We start from the raw sequence: 14,700 nt of genomic DNA on the forward strand, positions 1-14,700 counted from the left end.
GAACTGTGCAAGACTGTTGAATCTCAGATCTGTACCTCTGAAACAAATAATGCAATATATGTTAAGAAAAAAAAAAAAGAAGAAGAAGAAGGTAGCGGGAGGGGAAGAATGAAGCAGGGCAAATCGGAGGGGTAGACGAACCATGAAAGACGATGGACTCTGAAAAACAAACAGGGTTCTAGAGGGGAGGGGGGTGGGAGGATGGGTTAGACTGGTGGTGGGTATTGGAGGGCACATTCTGCATGGAGCACTGGGTGTTATGCACAAACAATGAATCATGGAACGCTTCATCTAAAACTAATGATGTAATGTATGGGGATTAACATAAGAATAAAAAAAAAAGAAAGAAAGAAAAAATAAAGAAATAAAAAAAAAATGGGCAGAAGACATGAACAGACATTTCTCCAAAGACATATAGATGGCCACAGACACATGAAAAGATGCTCAACATCACTCATCATTAGGGAAATGCAAATCAAAACTACAATGAAATATCACCTCACACCTGTCAGAATGGCTAAAACCAAAAACACAAGAAACAACAAGTGTTGGTGAAAATGTGGAGAAAAAGGAACCCTCATACACTGTTGGTGGGAATGCACACTGGTGCAGCCACTCTGGAAAACAGTATGGAAGTTCCTCAAAAAATTAAAAATAGAGCTACCCTATGATCCAGGAATCACACTATTAGGTATTTACCCCAAAATTACAAAAACACTAATTCAAAGGGATATATGCACCCATATGTTTATTACAGCATTATTTATAATAACCAAACTATGGAAGCAGTCCAAGTGTTCATCGGTAGATGAATGGATAAAGAAGATGTGGCGTGTGTGTGTGTGTGTGTGTGTGTGTATAAAATAGAATATTATCTAGCCATAAAAAAGGAATGAAACCTTGCCATTTGCAACAATATGGATGGAGCTAGAGAGTATAATGCTAAGCAAAATAGGTCAGTCAGAGAAAGACAAATACCATATGATCTCACTCATATGTGGAATTTAAGATACAAAACAAGCAAGCAAAGGAAAAAAAGAGAAAGAGAGCAAGACAAATCAAGAACAGACCCTTGGGTGCCTGGGTGGCTCAGATGGTTAAGCGTCTGCCTTCGGCTCAGGTCATGATCCCAGAGTCCTGGGATCGAGTCCCGCATCGGGCTCCCTGCTCAGCGGGGAGCCTGCCTCTCTCTCTCTCTCTCTGTCTCTTATGAATAAATAAATAAAATCTTTAAAAAAAAAAGAAAGAAAGAAAGAACAGACGCTTAACTGTAGAGAACAAACTGATGGTTATCAGAGAGGAGGTGGTTAGGGGATGGGGAAAATAGGGGATGATGATTAAAGAGTACTCTTATCACCATGAAAAAAAAAGGCATTTTCACTCTACTGAAAGGATATAAAATAAAATGGGTATATTAATACATTTAAAGAAATAAAGGAAGATACTGAAATATGATGAAGAAATAAAGGGCCATCAGAAATAGTGTGGGTAAAATGAAAACAACAGACATTCTAGAAATAAAAAAATAATACAGAATGACTAAAAATATAAAATACAACAGATGAGCCAAGATTCAATACAGGAGAAAAAGAATTGATGAAGTTGAAGAAAGATCTAAAGATATTACCAGAATGCAGTGCAGAAAGACAAAAAGTTAGAAAATATAAAGGAGACATGGAGCATGGAGTGAGGAGGTGTGAGCATACATGTAATCGAGGTCTCAGAGGAAACTGTGGCAGACAGACCCTATGATCCCCTTGCTGTTATTCACACCCTTGTGTGATCCCTTCTTCTTGAGTGTGGGCAGGACCTGTGAGTTGCTTCTAGCTAATGGCATGTGGATGTGGCAAATGTGATGGAATGTCAGTTCTGTGATTTATGTCACATTAAGATTGTCACATTTGCCTTGCCAAAGGACTCTGGATAGACTCTTTCCCCACAGGGTCTGATAAGGGATGGCAGCTGGGGCGTCTTGGAAACTCATCATATTCTGTGCTTGAGAGAAGTGTCCTCTGACAGGAGAAGGTGAAAACTACCTCAGTTTCAAGTTGTGAAGAAGAGCTGTTTACCAGTGGGGAGAAGACGAGGCAAGAAAGGAGCAAGACATCTGGTGGCATCTCTAAAGTTTGGGGGCCATGAAACAGACACAAAACTTAAAAGGATGAAGCTGCTCTACTTTGAAAGATGGTCTGAAGAGCAGCAGGGTGGGATGCTAAGCCATGGGATTTCCAAGGCCAGGTGCACACACAAACTTGTGCTCTCTGGTATGAAAAACTCTTTGTAGAGCTGGGCATCCTAACAGGTGGGATTCTATTTCCACCCAGAGGCAACCACTAATATCATTTTGGCAGAGTGATGGGGAAGGGTATTTTTAAAAAGCAAAATCCTCTCCTGACCCAGAAAACCTCTCTGCAAAAGTAGTGGAGAGTGGAAACAGTTTTATTATTGAATAAGCAGAATGTGATGCGCATCATAGACAATCCATTTAAGAAATTGCAAAGACAGCGATCTCACCCCCTTTACACAGACAAGCAGATACAACCCATATTACACAAAGGTTCTCAAGGTAAACAGTAACTATTCTTCCAGTAAGAGGACTCCCCAGTATCTTTTGTCGCATGTAGTTTGTTCTAACTTTATCAAAGTAATTGGGGAGACCCTTGGGTTGGCTTTATCCAGAGGAAAAACGAACTTCTCATTTCAAACTGGAATAAGGGCCCCAACAATGTTAGGTTCTTAGTCTTCCAAGGTTAGAAGCTATCTCCCTTGATGAGGTTGGCATTTCAAAAAGATGGCTCTTGGGTCCTTGAGGAAACTAATCCTCAGTTGTGAGACTGGCCATTATGAAGATTTATGTACATTTGAAAAAACAAATTCTGAAACAAAAGGGAGAGAAGCTTCTTACCTTATTTGCAACAGGGAGAATTAAGCCTCTTATTTTTTATTTGCCCTTACACCATCCAGAGTATTTTCTGTGGCTATTTTTTCCCTCTTAAAATTGACAACATACTATATATAGACTTCCAAGCCCTAGGGATTTTTTTTTATGTCATTGAAAATTTCCTCATTTCAATGCATAACAGCTCATCATACAGAGCCTCTAACTTTATTTAACTGCTTCCTTAGTTTGGAGTTTGGAGTTTGAGTTATTTCAATATTTTTCTATTGTAAATAAAGTTGCAAAAATAGCCCTGAACATACACTTTTTAAAAACATGTTTCAACATCCCTTGGAGATTCTTAGACATGGAATTAATGAATCGAAGTACATACATGTTTTAAAAATCTTTGATACTCCCTGCCAAATTATTTTCAGAAAGGTTGCAACAGACTGGTTCTCACTGGAGGGTCTGGGGCATTGACAGAGCGCCTGAGCACCTTCAGCCTAGGAGGTTCAACATCTGACTAATAGGAGTTCCAGAAATGAAAAAGAGAAACAGAGGGAAGAAAATTATCAAAGATCTTGGCTTGAAAAACATGAAAATTGCCATTTTGATAGGCTCAAAAAAAGTTATATATAAGCAATTTCATATGATTCCACCTAATATATTATAGAAAAGCTTTCTCAAACTGAAAGACATGAGTCACAGGTTGAAAATGCCAAATGAATAAAAGACTATGAATAAAAAAGAATCACACATCATGAAATTTCAAAGATAAAGGAAAAATCCTGGAGGAGGGGAACAGAGTGGTAGAGAGAGAGAGGGAGAAAGGCAGCAAGGAAGGGAGAGGTCATTTCAAAAAGGATTAAGGATCCTAATGCTTTCAGACTTCTCAAAAGCAGAAGTAAATGCTTGAAAGCAGTAGAACAATGTCTTTAGAATGTTAAGAGAAAATTATATTCAATCCAGAATTCCTTACCCAGCAAATGATCAAACAAGTGTAAGAGTAGAATAAAGACTCTTCAGACATGCAAGAACTAAATGAAATTACCTCTGAAGTGTCCTTTCATAAAGAGTTACTGCAGGGTGTGCTTGAGCAAAACAGAGGAAACTAAGAAACTATGACATGGGTTCCCAGATAGGAGTTCCGTTCAAGAGGGCAGAAAAGGGAAATCCAAGGATAATAACTATTGCTTAAAGAACAGATTGGGTCAAGAGGAATGAGGGTGGAGCAGGGCTGGTCTGGGGTAGGATAAAATGGGCATTTGGAAAAATTACTGAAAGTCACTGGGCAGATCCATAGGAACATTTGGAAAAAATTACACATAAAAGACTAAGCAAATTATAAAAGGAAAATACACAATAAAGGAAAAGAAACATTTTGAGAAAAAAAACATAACGACAGGGCAGCCCTTTTGGGTCCCCTCCCTCTTCAGGAGATTTGTATTCTCACTCAATAATAAACTTTACTATCATTCAATAAACTTTCCATTGTGCCCACCACTCTTGGTCTGGTCTCCCTCTTCATTCTTTGAAGGGGCATGACCAGGAACCATGGGCACTAAGGGAAAAGAAATCCTGTAACAGTTACATTCATTAAAAAAAAGAAGAAGAAGAAGAAACAACAACACTTTTTATGTTATAATTATTTTGAGAGAATGGGGTAGGATAAGAGAACTAAATCCCCAACCATCTCAACGGAAAATGAGTCAAAAATAAAATTTATGAGTTGGTAAATAGCAGAATAAGCATAGTATTTAGAAATTTTAATGGTAAATACCAGAGGGGAAAAGCAGTTAAAAGTATTTTTGGTGATTTTTCTGGAATGTGGGACTGATGTGAGGGCTGGGGACAAGGAACAGTTATATTTTGTTATAAACTTTTAGCACTGTTTAATTTTATGCATGTATTATTGGGATAAAAATTTAAAAAAATTTTTTACAAAGTACAATCTTCCTTCACTTTATGTATTTATTTTTTAAAGATTTTATTTCTTTATTTGACAGAAAGAGAGCACACACAAGTGGGAGGGGAGTGGCAGAAGGAGAGGGAGAAGCAGACTCCCCGCTGAGCAGGGAGCCCAACTGACAGACTGACATGGGGCTTGATCCCAGGACCCCAGGATCATGACCTGAGCCGAAGGCAGATACTTAACTGGCTGAGCCACCCAGGTGCCCCAATAATAAAAATTAATTACAATTTTGAAAACCCCTGCATATAGAAAAGCATATGAACTCACGTTTATATGTTTCATAGGTCGGATAACTATTTTTTTCTGCTCTGATGTTTATCTAGAAATAAATCTATTCTGATGTTCTCAGTGAACCCTCTGACTCATACCTGAAGAGGTATTTGCATTTATGACCTCAGAGATTTCTAGATCTCTACTGCTCATGTGAAGGAATTTGTGATTCTTCTCTCCCTTTGAATTTTCTACCTCTTGGCAGTTATCCAGGGCCACAGAGAATGCCCATTCCACATCAGGGGGCATAGTGTTTTGGCAAATGTTGAGACATGACTTGGATATAAAAGGGTTAGGCTGAGGGATCTAATCTACAACAGGTATCCTAATGGTCCCTGAAACCTAACACTTTCATAGAGCTTTGGTGCCCGAGCAACTGGGTTTGAGTTGATCTTGCCATTTCTTCGTTCTGTAGCCTTGGACAAGTTATTCCTCAATTAACTAAATGGAGATAAAAATAATTACAGTTTTGGTGAGGATTAAACAGGACAATGTATGCAGTTTATTTATTCGGCATGGTCAATAAATTAGTTATGATCAGTATTATTTTTAAGAACAATGTTGACCGTTATGCAGTTAGCATAGGGTCCTGAGAAGAATATAACATAGTAAAAAAAATTTCATGGAGTTGGTATCAGATAGACTGGTGTTCAAGTCTGGACCCAGTTACTTGCCTTCTATATGATTTGAGTGGAATGATCAAACAAAAGGGAGATGCTCAGTGCATCCCACTGGGGCTCATGTCAGTGAGGGCCTCACACAGCTGTGTCTAGGATGACCAGACCAAAACTCACTTGTTAAAATTTTTGAAATCTGATGAATAGAAATCAGCTCTCATCTTAGAGCCACCTAAATAACATATATAGAGTTCTTATATGTCAATAAGAAAAAGGTAACTAAATAGAAAAACAGGCAAAGGATACATCAGAAAAAGTAGAACAGAATGATACCTTTGTGAAAAGATCCCCAACCTGCAATAGTCAAATAAATGCACAATAAAACAATGATATGGCTTGTTGATTCTGGTATCTGTTTATCTAGAAATAAATCTGAAACAAATTGATATCAGTGTTTATTTATTTATTTATTTTTCAAAGATTTTATTTATTCATTTGACAGAGAGAGAGAGATCACAAGTAGGCAGAGAGGCGGGCAGAGGGGAAGGGTTAGCTGAGCAGAGAGCCCAATGCGGGGATGCGGGCCTCGATCCCAGGACCCTGAGATCATGACCTAAACCGAAGGCAGATGCCCAACTGACTGAGCCACCGAGGTGCCCCCAAGTGTTTGTTTTTTTAAATTAACCTTTTCATTTTGAGATAATCATAGATACACATGGAGTTATAAATAATAATTAAAAGACATCCCATGTACCCTTTACCTAGTTTTCCCCAATAGTAATCTCTTGCAAAATTGTAGTACAATACCACAAGCAGGATACTGACATTGATACAGTCAAGACACAGAATACTTCTATAACTATAAGGATCCCTCATGCTGCTTTTTTATAACCACAGCCAGGAACCATACAGTACGTAAATTTGGGGGATTGGCACTTTTTTATCACTCAGTCTAATTCTCTAAAATTTCACCCCAGTCGTGATTGCATCGTAGTTTTTTCTTCTTTATTGCTGAGTATTGTGGGTTAGATGTACTACAGTTTAACCATTCTCCCTTTGAAGACAATTGGGTTGTTTACAGCTTGGGGCTACTAGAAACTAAGCTGCCATGAACATTCATGTTCAGGTTTTTGTGTGATTTTAAGTTCTTATTTCTCTGAAATAAATGCCCAGAAGCGCAGGTGATGGGTTGTATGGAAAGTGCATGTTTAAGTTTTATAAGAAACTGCCAAACCACTTTTCAGAGTGGTTGTACCATTTTACATTCCCACCAGCAATGTATAAAAAAACTCGGTTTCTCCACATCCTTACCAGCACTTTTTTATTTTAGCTCTTCTGATGGGCATGTAGTGGTATCACATTGAAGTTTTAATTCGCATTTCCTTGTTGACTAGTGATGTTGAGCATCTTTTCATGTGCTTATTTGCCATCCATATATTCTCTTTAGTGAAACGTCTCTTCATGTCTCTTGCCCAATTTCCAATTGGATTGTTTGTCTTGAGAGTTCTTTATATTTTCTAAATAGTAGTCCTTTGTTGGATATGTGGTTTACAAATATCTTCTAACCCTCTGTGGCTTGTTTTTCCCTCCTAACAATCCTTCAGAGAGCAAAAGCTTTTTATTTTGATGAAGTCCTATTTTTCCATTTTCCCTTTTTTGAATTGGGTTTTTGGTGTCATGTCTAAGAATTCTTTGTCTAGCCCTACATCCTGAAGTTTTTCCTCTTATTTTTTTTCAAAGTTTTATAGTTTTGAGTTTTATGTTTAAGTGTATGATATATTTTGAGTTAATGTTGCATTAAGTGTGAAATGTAGGTTGGGGTTCACTCTTTTGCTTATGAATATCCAGTTGCTCCAACACCATTTGTTCAAAAGGTTATCTTTCCTTCATCGAATTGCTTGTGCACCTTCGTCAACAGTCAGTCAGGCCTATTTGTGTGGGTCTATTTCTTGGTTCTCAAGCTGTTCCATTAATCTATGTGTCTATTTCTCCACCAATACCACACAGTTTTTATTATTGTGGCTCTCTCTCTTTTTTTTAAAAAAAGATTTTATTTATTTATATGTCAGAGAGAGAGCACGCAAGCACAAGCAAGGGGAGTGGCAGGCAGAGGGAGAAGCAGACTCCCCGCTGAGCAAGATGCCGGATGCGGGATTTGACCCCAGGACCCCGGGATCCTGACCTGAGCCAAAGGCAGACACTGAACTGACTGAGCCTCCCAGGCATCCTTATTGTGGCTCACTTATAAGTCTTGAAATCCATTTATTCTTCTTTTTCCGATTTGCTTTTTTTTTTTCCCTAGATTATTTAAACTATTCTAGTTCCTCTGCCTCTCTGTATAAGTTTAGAATATCAGATTTATATAAGCTTTATTAAATGAATTGGGAAGTGTTCTCGCCTGTCTTCTGGAAGAGATTGTTCAGAATTGCTGTTAATTATTCTGTAAACATTTGGGAGAATTTTTCAGTGAAACCATCATAGTCTGATGTGAAAGTCAATGAATGTAATCGTAGTTCTAGTTTCTTATTTGAGAGTTTTAAAATTATGAATTCAATTTGCTTAATAAGTATAGGACTATTTCACATTAGGTGAGCTGCAGTTTGTGCTTTTTGAGAAATCAGTCCATTTCATCTAAGTTGTCAAGTTTATGTGTCTAGTATTGTTTGTAGTATTGCTTTATTAACATTTTATGTCTTCAGGATCTGTAATGATATCCTCTGTTTCATTCCTGATGTTGGTGATTTGTGTTTTCTCTTTTATTCCACTGGTTAGCCTAAGTAGAGGGTTGTCAATTTCATTCATCTTTGCAAAGAACCAGGTTTTCTCCTTGATTTTCTCTATTGTTTTTGTTTTCGATTTCTTTGATAACTGCTCTTATCTTTATTGTTTCCTTCCTTCTGCTTGCTTTAGGTGTATTTTGCTCTTCTTTCTCTAGGTTCTTGAGATGGGAACTTAGATAACTGGTGTGAAATTTTTCCTCTCTTCTAATGTAAACATTTAGTGCTTTAAATTTTCCTTTCAGCACTGCTTTAGTGTTTCCCACAAACTTTGATGACTGTATTTTCATTTTCACTCAATTCAATGTGTTGTTAAAAAATTTCCCTTAAGACTTCCTCTTTGACCCATGAGTTATTTAGAAGTATGTTGTTTAGTTTCCAAGTGTTTGGAGATGTTTCCATTTTTTCTGTTACTGATTTCTAGTTAGATTCCATTGTGGTCAGAGAATATACTCTGTATGAGTTAAATTATTTTAAATTTGTTGAGGTTTATTTGTGGCCCAGGATATGGTCTCCATTAGTATTTGATCTTTGCACTTTTAAAAAGAATGGGGATTCTGCTGTTGTTGGGTATTCTATAATTGTCAGTTAGGTCCTGTTAGTTGATGGTGTTGTTGGGTTCTTCTATATCCTGATTTTCTGCCTAGTTGTTTTATCTATTGCTCAGGGAGGGGTATGAGAGTTTTATTATAATTATACTTGTTGATGTGTCTTTTCCTCCTTTTGTTCTATCAGGTTTTGCTTTACATATTTTGCAACTGTGTTGACTGGTGCATACACATTTACAAATGCTATCTTCTTGGCAGACTGACCCTTTTATTATATAAAATCCCTTTGTCTCTATTAATTTTCTTCGCTCAGAAGTCTACTTTATCTGATATTAATATAGCCCCCTTGTTTTCTTTTTTTTTTAAAGACTTTATTTTTTTGAGAGAGAGAGGGGGGGAGGGGCAAAAGGGGAAGGAGATGGACAAGCAGACTCTGTGCTGAGAACAGTCTGACTCGGGGCTTGCTCCCATGACCCTGAGATCATGACCTGAGCCAAAACCAAGAGTCAGAGGCTCAACCGACTGAGCTACCAAGATGCCTCTCTCTCTGCTTTCTTTTCATTAATGTTTGTATGGTATACCTTTATCCATCTTTTTATTTTCAACCTACTTATATCATTATATTTGAAGTAAGTTTCTTATAGACAGCATATAGTTGGGTCATGTTTTCTAGTTTGTCTTTCAATTGGTGTAATTTTTTTTTAAGTAAGCTCTATGCCCAAAGTGGGGCTTGAACTCATAACCCTGAGATCAAGAGTTGCATGCTCTACTGACTGAGCCAGCCAGGCACCGCTTAATTGGTTTATTTAAACCATTTACATCTAATGTAATTGTTGATATTTTAAGGGTTAAGTGTTTATTTTTATTAAACACTTTATTTTCGTTTTCTGTTTGTTTTGTCTATTTGTTTTTTGTTTTTCTGTTTTCTTTTTCCTACCTTATTGAGCATTTTTTAGAATTCTGTTTTGACTTATCTATGGAGTTTTTTAGTGTATCTCTTTGTATAGCTTATTTAGTGTTTGCTCTAGGTGTTACATTATACATCTCTAACATCAAAGTCTACTGGTATCAAAATTTTGCTGGTTCAAGTGAAGTGTAGGAATCTTACCCCCTTTTTTTTTAATATCCCTGTTTATAATATAATTGCCTTAAATAGTCCTATATGTACATTTATAACCATGTTGGGCAGCATTATAATTTTGGTTCAATTATCAAACAACTTAGAAAACTCAAGAAGAAAAGGAAAATGCATTTACCCATGTTTTTACTCTCTTTGTTTTGTTCTTCCTTTTTGATGTCTCAAGGTTTCTCCTTTTAGAGACCTTCCTGTAGTTATTCTTTTAGGATAGTTCTCCTGGTGACAAATTTCCTTAGTTTCTCTTCTCCTAAAAATGTCTTGATTTTAGCACTTGAAAAATGTCGTGTCACTTCTTTCTGGCCTGCATGGTTTCTGATGAGAAATTTACTGTCATTTGAATTGCTTTTCCACTGTAGATAAGGTGTTGTTTGTCTCTTATTGTGTTTAGGATTTTTTTCTTTTCTTTTTTAAGTTTTTTTTTCCTTATTTATTTATTTGAGAGAGTGAGAGAGAGAGCATGAGACCGGGGAGGGTTAGAGGGAGAAGCAGGTTCCCCACTGAGCAGGGAGCCCAATGCTGGACTCGATCCCAGGACTCCAGGATCATGACCTGAGCTGAAGGCAGTCGCTCAACTGACTGAGACACCCAGGCGCCCCTAGGATTTTTTTTCTTTGTCTTTAGTTTTTAGAAGAATGACTATAATGTGTCATCTTGTTTGGGCTCTTTGATTTTATCCTGCTCGGGATTTGCTCAGCTTCTTGAATCTGTAGGTTTATGTTTTTTTGCCAATTTGGGGAGTTCTCAGACATTATTACTTCAAATACTTCTCCAGCTTCCCCCTCTTCCCCAGTTTTCTCCTCTCTTTACAAGACTCTGATGGCACAAATGTTCAATATTTTGTTATGGTCCTACAAGTGCCTGAGGTTCTGTTCACTTCTTTTTTCATGTCTATTTTCTCTCTGTTTTCAGATGGGACAGTTTCTTTTGTTCTATCTTCAAGTTCACTCATTCTTTTCTGAGTCTCCTCAATACTTCTGTTGAGCTCATCCATTGAGTTTTTCATTTTATTACTGTATTTTTTGGTTCTAAGTTTTCCACTTGGTCCTCCTTTATATCCTCTACTTCTTTGAGGAGACTTTCTATTTTTTCATTTGTTTCAAGTAATTGTTCATTAAACATTTTTATGATGCATGCTTTAAAATTTTAGTCAGATAATTCTAATATCTCTGTAATCTTGGTATTGGTATTTATTCATTGTTTTTTTAGTTCAAGTTGAAACTTTCCTGATTTTTGTTATGATGAGTCATTTTCCACTGAAACATGGACATTATGGATATTATATTATGAGAATCTGGGTCTCATTTAAACCTGTTTCAGCTGGTTTCTTCTGAAACTGTTTTGTCAGGGAAGGGGGGAGAATACTGCCTCATTACTGCCCAGTGGGGGTAGAAGTCCAGGTTTCCTATTTGACCTCTTTTGACATCGAAAGGGGAAGAAGGTCCTCATTAGTTCTGGGTGAAGTGGGAATTCTGGCTTTCCTTGAGGCTTCAACTGAGACCACCCTGGTTGGGAGGGTCAGGGATGCCAAGATACTGCTGCCCATGTGGCCTCCACTAACACCACAGGTATTGGCCTCATTAATGCTAAGCAGTAATGAAAGTCCTGACTCTCCATGAGGACTTCTCTGACATCACCCTGGGTGAAATGAGTCAGAAGGAGGTCAAGGTGCCTCACAACAGCCTTGAATGTGCAGACATCTAAGATCCCCATAAGGCCCTAGTTGGAATGGGTAGAGACTGGGCCACAGTTTTTTTCCTGCATCTATTGGGCAGAAAAGGAAGCTTATTATTGAAACATTCTCTGTCTTGCTATGCATGCTGCCTTTTTCCTGGTCCTCTGGCTAGAAAGAATGGGTGTTTTAGGGGGCTTTTGAAAAGATCTGTTCCTCTTGGAGTTTCCAGACAGCTGGCTGCTTCTCTCACTGCTTTGTTATGCCTTGGGTCCCAAGTGCCTACTTGGCATGCCTTTTTCACTCCACATTTTAGATATTATAAATATAGTGTTCAGGGGTTTTTATTGTGTTTAGTGGGAGGAATAAAGAAAAGCACATTCATTCCATCTTCCCTGAAGCAGAAGTCTAGGTGTATTTATTTTCAAGTAGCCTGCATTGTTTACCACCTTTATAATAATAGGAAGAAGACTCTAAAGAAGGAGAAAATGGTTAATAAGTGGTGTGTGCTTTTTCTGTACCAGACAGCCTAAGATATAGGTTTGAACTCATTTTACAGGTGAGGAGCTCATGTGCGGATCTCAAGTTCACATACGTAGTAAGTGGCAGAGCTGGGATTCAAGCCCAGGTTGAGAGTACCCCAAACCATGATTCTTAATTCCCATCTCTTTTCTTTCTTTCTTTCTTTTTTAAAAGATTTTATTTATTCATTTTGAGAGAGAAACAGAGACAGAGACAGAGAGAGCACAAGCAGAGGGAGAGGGAGAAGCAGGCTTCCCGCTGAGCAGGGAGCCCGATGTGAGGCTCGATCCCAGGATCCTGGGATCAGGACCTGAGCGGAAGGCAGACGCTTAACCATCTGAGCACCCAGGCGCCCCTCCCATCTTTTTTCTTATCCATTCATCCCTTTCTGGTTGCTCATTTCTGGTGACAGCTGTGTCCATTCAGGCCTGTCCTCTAGCAGCCATTTCATAGAGAGGCCACACTGCCCAATTAAAAATCCTACAAATGATTAGCCAGATGCCCTTAAGCAAGTTACTCAACCTCCTCTCCCACATGTTCCTTACTTGTAAAATGGCAATAATGGTGGACTTGCCTCATAGAGCTGTTATAAGAATTAAATAAATTGATATTTGTAAAGTGCCTTGAATAATGGCTGACACAAAAGGTATTAATTCAGTCCTTGCTATTATTCTTTACATGCCATTCTACAAATGGCCCCTCTTCCTGGAAACATCTTTCCCTATTGCCAACCCTATTCAAAATATTACTTTACATTTATCTTGTGGCTTGGAGTGCCCCTTGCCCACTGCCACTTGTCACCAGGGATATAGGAGTATCCAATTTGAGAAATGAGAATGTGTAGTGTGCTGAGTAGGAAGCCTAGAATCTCACAGGTGCTTAGTAAAAGATTGCAATTTTGAGCTATTAGGGAAAAGGACTTCCTCTAATTCTTAATCCATATTTGTTATTCCCATTTTGTAAGTGAGGAATGTGTAGGAGAAGGAGGTTGATTAATTTGCCTAAAGGCACATTGTTAATAATAGGTAGGTTTTTCAATCTGACTCCAGTGTGTGTCCACTGCCTTACATTGCCTCACTGTGAAATAGCCTGTATAGGGCAGATCTAAAAGTAGACAGTGTCGCCCACATGGGGATTGTCAAGCTATGAGTGACTGGGAAGAGTGAGGACGCTATCCCAATAGTTTGAGTGAGAGATGCTGGTGGATTCAGATGTATTTTGAAGGTAGGAGCAACAGATATGCCACGGTTTGGATGTGTAGTGTTAGGCAGAGTTAACACTGAATTGTGTTTTTGGCCTGAGCAACTGGGGATTTGGATGTGATTTGTTGAGAGGTGAATCAGGGGGAGGACCAGGTTTGTGGAACATGAATCAAGAGTTTTATTTGGAATCCATTACACTCAGATATTTCAAATGGAATTGTCACTGCATGCATGAATAAAGTTTAGGGAAGAAATACAGGTTAGACTAGGGAAATCAATCAATCAATCAGCCTGTTGATGGTATTAAAACATGAGAATGGGTATTAAAACATGAGAATGGGGGCACCTGGGTGGCTCAGTCATTGGGCGTCTGCCTTCGGCTCAGGTCATGATCCCAGGGTCCTGGGATCGAGCCCTACGTCAGGCTCTCTGCTCAGCAGAAAGCCTGCTTCTCCCTCTCCCACTCCCCCTGCTTGTGTTCCCTCTCTCGCTGTGTCTCTGTCAAATAAATAAATAAAAATCTTTAAAAAAAATAAATAAAACATGAGAATGGTATTAAAACAGAAAAGAGGTCTAAAGGCTGAGCCCAGAGTCTCCTGATACAGACTGACATTCAGTAAGGGATAACAGTGTATGAAAGAGCTGCTTCGATTGATTCTATCTTTTGAGTGAAATCAGAAGCAAGGTGGAGAATGAGGACAGAGGATCAGGGGTGAAAGGGTTGTCCTAGAGCCTGGGAGGCTGAATTGATGAGGGACGTTGAATAGAATTGCCAGGCAACATGGGAAGCCTGCTTGAGGTTTGTTGTCAGGAACTACATGCAATTCCATGAGAGGTTATGTGAGTCTCAGCCAGGAGCAGGTTTGTTGGGGCAGATGTGGAGCAGGCAGAGGTGGGTTTAGGGGAGTTGAGATTTGGTTGGGTAAGTGTGAGAGAGAAAGATGGAGGGAGCTTTGAGACTGCCCTGAATCAAAGTTTCCTTCCTGCTGCCCTAGACCTTGGTCCTGTTCTCAAGGCTGGTTGAGTTCTCATTTCTCACTGGTGCCTTCCGTCTCTGTGCTCCCTGTTAATCTCCCTGCCCTGCTCACCACATTCACCCCTCTG

The sequence above is a fragment of the Leptonychotes weddellii genome, chromosome 1 (genome assembly GCF_054177405.1).
Source record: "Leptonychotes weddellii isolate Sample4059 chromosome 1, ASM5417740v2, whole genome shotgun sequence".
NCBI lineage: Eukaryota > Metazoa > Chordata > Mammalia > Carnivora > Phocidae > Leptonychotes > Leptonychotes weddellii.